The sequence below is a fragment of the Amia ocellicauda genome, chromosome 8 (genome assembly GCF_036373705.1).
Source record: "Amia ocellicauda isolate fAmiCal2 chromosome 8, fAmiCal2.hap1, whole genome shotgun sequence".
In the NCBI taxonomy this organism is placed as follows: domain Eukaryota; kingdom Metazoa; phylum Chordata; class Actinopteri; order Amiiformes; family Amiidae; genus Amia; species Amia ocellicauda.
In genome coordinates, this window is record NC_089857.1 from 18,134,800 (window position 1) to 18,141,964 (window position 7,165).

Sequence of the window (7,165 nt, forward strand, 5' to 3'; positions counted from 1 at the left end):
AAATACCAATTAGTATCTGTAATTGACCAGGTCTGCGCTAAATATCGACCCTACACTGCGCTGCTCTCACTGTGGGATGGATAGAGCCGGTGTGTCTCAGTACAGCTCTCAGAGTGCAGCTCTCTCTCACGGCCATGTCTTCACACTCATCCTCTTTTCTCTACGCTTTGTATGTTTGTCCGACACGAACACGGACAGCAGCAGCAGTGTGTGGTCATGTTCTTGTTGCGCAGATTTTCCGCAGTTTTGCACAGATCTGCAGAAATCCACTGATCCCATTGGTGGTGTGTTGCCCTTCTCTCTGTGCGGATCACTGTGTTTCTGCGGCATGTGGGGTTGCAGGCTGTGACGCAGGGGTGTTGACCACTCCCTTGTGAAACAGGCTGCGGGCTCACGGCTGTGGGCAATTAGCACCGTGGCGACTGTGGCGGCAGCCGTGTTTTATCTATTTAATCCCTCTCCTTCCCCGACAGCTAACCGTAGAGAAGGAGGACTGCTTCTACAACCCCTGACTGCCCGGAGCACCCCGTTTTGTGGACGTTTGTGTGTTTGTTTTGCTTTTGTTTTTCCCCTGTTTGTTTGTGTCCCCTGGATGAACCTGAACGCTAATAAAGCCCTGACACTACCGGAACTCAAGACTCTCTCTCTCCCCGTTGTTTGTGTCTGGCTTTCACATTTGGTGGCCGATGTGGGGAAGCTCTGCGGCATAATCATCCTGAACTCCCGACCTGGTGTTTGGAGGGACAGCTATGGAGGCAGCTTCCGTGGAACAATTGCTGGCTGCAGCGGTGCAGCTGCAGGCTCAGCAACAACAAACCCTGGAGACGCTGGTCCAGCAACTTCAACTTTCCTTACCATCTTCAAGCACACCACCCAGTGTTGCAGCTGACCGGAGTCGGAGTGGGCGGTACGCCTGGCTCCCTTGTTGACTGGGGAGACGCAATCTGCCGCCCAAGTGCTCCGTCCAGAGGACACCCTAGACTACAAAAGACTGATGGACAGTGTCCTGGACCGCGTTGGGCTGACGTCGGACGGCCAGCGCCGAAAGCTCAGAAGCCTCCGGTTCGAACCCGGCTCCCAGCCCCAGGTCATTGCTGGCTCAAGCCGGAGGAGCACTCTGCCACGGAAGTTGCCGACCTGGTGGCCCTGGAGCAGTTCCTCAGCCATCTCCCACGTCCCTCCACAGAGTGGATGCAAGCCCACCAGCCCTAAGACCTGGAGGAGGCCACCAGGCTTGCCGAGAACCACCTTGCTGCCCGGGACAATGCCACCTCCCAACGCCCGAGGGCGGGTGCGGGTACCCTCCCACCCGTTCCCAAGACCCTCTCTGACCCAACTCCCCCGGATACCAGCATGTCACTGAAAACTCCAGTTCCTAAACCTGTCTCTCCCTGACCCGCTATCCCTTCCCCCCTTGCCCGTCTCAAACACAAACCTTGATTGGTGGGGAAACTTATAAGATGAACGTGGGGCTTGCCCCTCGTTTGCCATTCCCAGTAGTCCTAGGGCGGGATTGGTCTGAATATCTGTCCAATATTAAAGATCCTAGGCTCTCGTTGTCTGATTTGGCTAGGGCACAATTGAGACATGGCTCTGGGGGCCGATCACCCTTAGTGGCTGCCAGCGATGAGCGGGGCGGGGACAGCCTCCCCTCCGACTCCAGTTGTGCAGCAGCCGACAGTACGGACCCGGGGGAAGGAATGAGTTCTGGAACTCGAAAGCTCTCTCCTTTGATCGGTCCGTCAGAGAAAAGCTCCGCGGGGTATCGATTTGTGCTAGTCATAGTGGATTATGCCACTCGGTACCCGTAGGCAATTCCTCTACGGACAATGTCAGTGACTAGGATCGCCGAGGAGCTGTTTAAGGTCTTCACTAGGGTGGGGATCCCAAAGGAAATCCTGACAGATCAGGGCACTCCCTTCATATCACACGTGATGTGTGACCTCTGTAGGCTGTTTGGGATAATGTCCATCAGGACCTCAATCTATCAACCCCAAACCGACGGCCTAGTGGAGCACTTTAATAAAATGCTAAAGAACATGATCTGTAAGTTTGTGAGCACAGACGCTCGGGACTGAGATAAGTTATTGCTGCCCCTGCTGTTCGCTGTACGTGAGGTTCCCCAGGCGTCCACCGGCTTCTCTCCCTTCAAGCTGCTACACGGGAGGCGGCCCAGGGGAATCCTCGATTTAATATAGCAGGGATGGGAGGCTACCGCCCCCTCCCAGACCTCTATGGTAGAGCACGTCCTGGACCTGAGAGTTCGACTATCGGCACTGGGGAAAATTGCACAGTCGAATCTCTTACAGGCCCAGGAGCGACAACAGCGCTGGGGACCAGGGGAGCCCGGTTACAATTGTTCACACTGGCGGACAAGGTACTGGTGTTACTCCCAACTTCAACATCTAAGCTGCTGGCTAAGTGGCAGGGACCCTTTGTAGTCACACATCACTTAGGGGATGCCGATTATGAGGTGTGTCACCCAGATCGTCGGAGAGAAAAGCAGATCTACCATCTCAACATGCTGAAGAAGTGGCGAGAGGAGGAAGCTTTATGTGCGCCTAATTCCTCCCAAAATAAACCAGCTGTTTCTGAAGTTCACATTGATCCCAATTTAACAAACACCCAGAAACAGCAGGTTCACTCTTTATTACACCGCTTCCAGCATGTCTTTTCTCATCAACCCGGGCTCACACCTCTTATTGAACACCATATCCACACGACACCTGAGTGCGTGTAAAACACACCCCCTATTACAAAAAGCAGGCTGTCAATGCAGAAATGCAGAAGATGTTGGAGCTGGGAGTCATAGAGAAATCACAATCGGAGTGGTGTAGCCCTATAGTCTTAGTGCCAAAGCCTGATGGCAGCACTAGATTCTGCGTTGATTATAGGGAGCTTAATGTGGTGTCTAGGTTTGATGCCTATCCGATGCCCTGTGTGGACAAGTTGCTGGACCAGCTGGGTGCTGCTCACTTTTTTATGACACTGGACTTAATCAAGGGATACTAGTAGATCCCCCTCAGTCCAGCGTCCCAAGAGAAAACCGCTTTCTCCACTCCTCCGCACTATGCCTTTTGGGCTGCACGGGGCCCGCGGCCACTTTCCAAAGGCTTATGGACTGTGTACTCCCCACCAACGATATGCCTCTGCTTACTTGGACAATGTGGTGATTTTCAGTAAGGACTGGAATAGCCACCTCGTCCACGTATCAGCTGTGCTCCGGTGCCTTCAGCAGGGGGCAAACCCGGGCAAGTGTGCAGTTGGGAGGAGGGAGACCAAGTATCTGGGGTACCTCTTGGGGGGGGCAGGTACGGCCAGTCATTGACAAAGTAACTGCTATCGCCTCCTGTCCACCTCCTAAGTCCAAAAAGGATGTTCGGCAGTTTTTGGGGTTTGCCGGCTATTATCACCGGTTTCTACCGGACTTTACCACTCTGGCTTATCCCCTGACCGAACTGACATGAAAAGGTGCTCCAGATATGGTCCAGTGGACGGAGCAGAGCTTTCCAGGCTAATAAGGACCGCCTCTGCCAACAACCGGTATTAAAATGTCTTGACTTCTCCCTTTATTCTACAGACCGATGCCTCGGAAGTTGGAGTGGGCGCGGTCCTTTCCCAGAATTTTGGGGGTCAGGAACACCCGATTGTCTTCCTTAGTAAAAAACTATAGATATAGCACGATTGAGAAGGAGTGTCTCGCCTTCAAATGGGCTGTGGAGACGCTCCGCTACTACCTCCTGGGGCGTCCCTTCACCCTGGAAACAGACCATGACTCCCTGCAGTGGCTGCACCGCATGAAGGACCGCATCACCCGGTGGTATCTCCCTGCAGGACTTCAACTTCCGAGTGCGTCACCACCCCAGCCTGCAACATCTCAACGCCGACGTCCTCTCCCGTCCCTTTCTCTCCCCTTCCCCTGTCCCTTCCTCTTCTCCCTTCTCTCTCTCTCCCAGCCCACCTGTCAGGCGGTCCTTTTCTGGGAGGAGGGGGTGTTGTCTGTCACGGCACAGCTGCTGCTGACGCTCGCTGATTGCTCATGTGCTCATGTGCCGCAGCAGTGTTGACCGCTCCCTTGCGAACAGGCTGCGGACTCACGGCTGCGGGCAATGCGAACCGTGGCAACTGTGACATCAGCAGCAGCTGTGCTTTATCTATTTAACAATATTTACATGTATACATATGCGCTAACATTTAAAAAAACGAATTGTATGCCCTTACAGCATAGCATGAAACAGCATATATCAGTTTACTTTAGTTGTTTGATCATGCAGTGTTCATTAGGAAATACCATGCATAGTGAATGACTTTACTATAATGGTCTGCTCATGCAGTGTTCAATTGGATAATTGTCTGTAAACATGAAGAGCATGTGATTAGCTTCTAAATAAGCATGATTCTTTACAAGAAAATGTAACTTAGCATAACACCGATTATTGCAAGAAAAAATACATTTAAAAATTCAAAATTGTGATGAATCCCTATGTTTTGTTTGCTTTTATTCATATAGCCAGTCCCAATTTGTACATGTGATTAACACTATTTCTTGCAATGGAATTACGCATGAATTCATGAGGAACATACTGGAGAAAAGAAGACCCTTAATAACCATGAATCATAATTAATTCATACCCTCTTACTTGCTCTCCAGGGGGTTGTGAAAAACATGAATTAATGTGTGAAGACATGATATATATATGTAGCGTAAGGTACACTTATACATTTCAGTTAAAGAAGTGAATTTAAGTATCACCTTATCAAGAATACTAGAATCTTGTAGAACTCGATTTCTGCAATAATTGGATGCAGACACCAATTCCAAAGATATAAATTCTCAAATGTATTAAAAACAAAGATAAAATGTAGCACTACACTAGTTATACAAAAAGGGAAAAACTAATTAAATTTCACTCAAATCACTTCCGTGACCAAATCAAAGACCATGGAATCGCATATGATAACACACAAATCGTTAAACAAAATTACAAACACACTGACTACAATACCGTTAGTAAGACGAAGGTGAGTCTCTCATTACTATTGTTAGTCGGACATTAAATAACTAGTGCAGGTTAGTATTTATGTCAAATAACTTCTCGTTATATATATCAGTCTCATTTACGTTTGGGTGCCGAGAAAGATTCTATAATTTCTTGTTCACAATTCTCCCTAATTGATTACTGTGCAATGATTAAGGATAGGCAGGGCCACCTATAATCTAGTGTCTATTAATGTGTGTCAATTTCAGAATAAACAGTTAAACAGGAATGAGAAGATATTTCTCGGCGTTGACAGATTTTATTTCTAAAATTGTCAAACAAAACAGTTTAATGCAGCACACATTTATATTTACACATTCTAAAGTTTATGACTCACAGAATAACATTTCTAATTGATTTCTCAAATGTCATGAATAATAAACTCCAAACTGTTAAACTTATCTGTCTCTGTCTCTCTGTCTTCGGGATCAAATAAAAACACATGGCACGAGGTCCATGTGATTTGGAACAAAGGCAGTCCGGTTCAGCTTTGTCCAATAACTTCCACTTCAGTCGATGCTCCTGGAAGTTGGGGTTTTGCGAAAATAGAGTCTTTTCCAAACAGATTTTCCACTGGTTTGAAGGCCCCAAGGCTGTGCACAGGATGTCTTCTTGGCAAGCAGGGTTTTCCACCGTAGTTACTTGAAGACAAAGTCTTTGAGGAAAGCAGGGCCCTGTTCGTTTCCAAGGGTCAACTTTCGTAAGACTCAATAGCTATTTAAATGACTGTACACTTTTGTATTACAGTCGACTTAGTCAATTGTCCAGCTGCAAACACTCCACTGATCAGATGGGTACAGGCGGGCAGGCGCAGGTTCTAATGTTTTTTACTTAGTAAAGTTCTTTAAAGAATTCTTCGTACGGCTCAATCTCCTTCTCCCAGTTAAACTCTTCTGTTCCTGGCAAAGACTTGCTTGGTTTCCGGTTCTGGTTCTGGCAACAGAGCTAAGTTGGGTTGAGGCAGCGAGTTACCGGTTCAGGTGAGAGAGAGAAAGTGGTGGTGTTACCTTTTTATGCCTGATAGATCATAGGTGATTGGTTCTTGAGTTTGCGAGATTGGATTTCGGTTTCAGACCCCAGTCTCCTATTGGAGGAGGCTCGATTTATGCCTGATGTCAATCCATGCCATCTTTTGGAAATGCCGGTTGGCCTGGGTTCGTAGCTCTGTTTCGGGATTTCGGCTCTCACCCGCTTCAAAGGGGTTTATTACCTCCCGGCCCTATTCCCCAGACATTTTCACAGCAGGGATTCCAAGCGATTTGGCCCATTCTAGGTGAGCCATACTCCCAAGACTGTCACTTTGACGTAGAACAGTTCATGGGCCGATGAGCTCAGGAATTCTGGTAACTTTTGGGTAGAAGTCTTCTTTAGATCAGAGCTTCAGCTCAGGGCTAGAATGCTCTTATCACAATACACCCCCCCTTAACGCTACATATTTGTGTATATATACACTCACCTAAAGGATTATTAGGAACACCTGTTCAATTTCTCATTAATGCAATTATCTAACCAACCAATCACATGGCAGTTGCTTGAATGCATTTAGGGGTGTGGTCCTGGTCAAGACAATCTCCTGAACTCCAAACTGAATGTCTGAATGGGAAAGAAAGGTGATTTAAGCAATTTTGAGCGTGGCATGGTTGTTGGTGCCAGACGGGCCGGTCTGAGTATTTCACAATCTGCTCAGTTACTGGGATTTTCATGCACAACCATTTCTAGGGTTTACAAAGAATGGTGTGAAAAGGGAAAAACATCCAGTATGCGGCAGTCCTGTGGACGAAAATGCCTTGTTAATGCTAGAGGTCAGAGGAGAATGGGCCGACTGATTCAAGCTGATAGAAGAGCAACTTTGACTGAAATAACCACTTATTACAACCGAGGTATGCAGCAAAGCATCTGTGAAGCCACAACACGTACAACCTTGAGGCGGATGGGCTACAACCGAAGCAGAAGACCCCACCGGGTACCACTCATCTCCACTACAAATAGGAAAAAGAGGCTACAATTTGCACAAGCTCACCAAAATTGGACAGTTGAAGACTGGAAAAATGTTGCCTGGTCTGATGAGTCTCGATTTCTGTTGAGACATTCAGATGGTAGAGTCAGAATTTGGCGTAAACAGAATG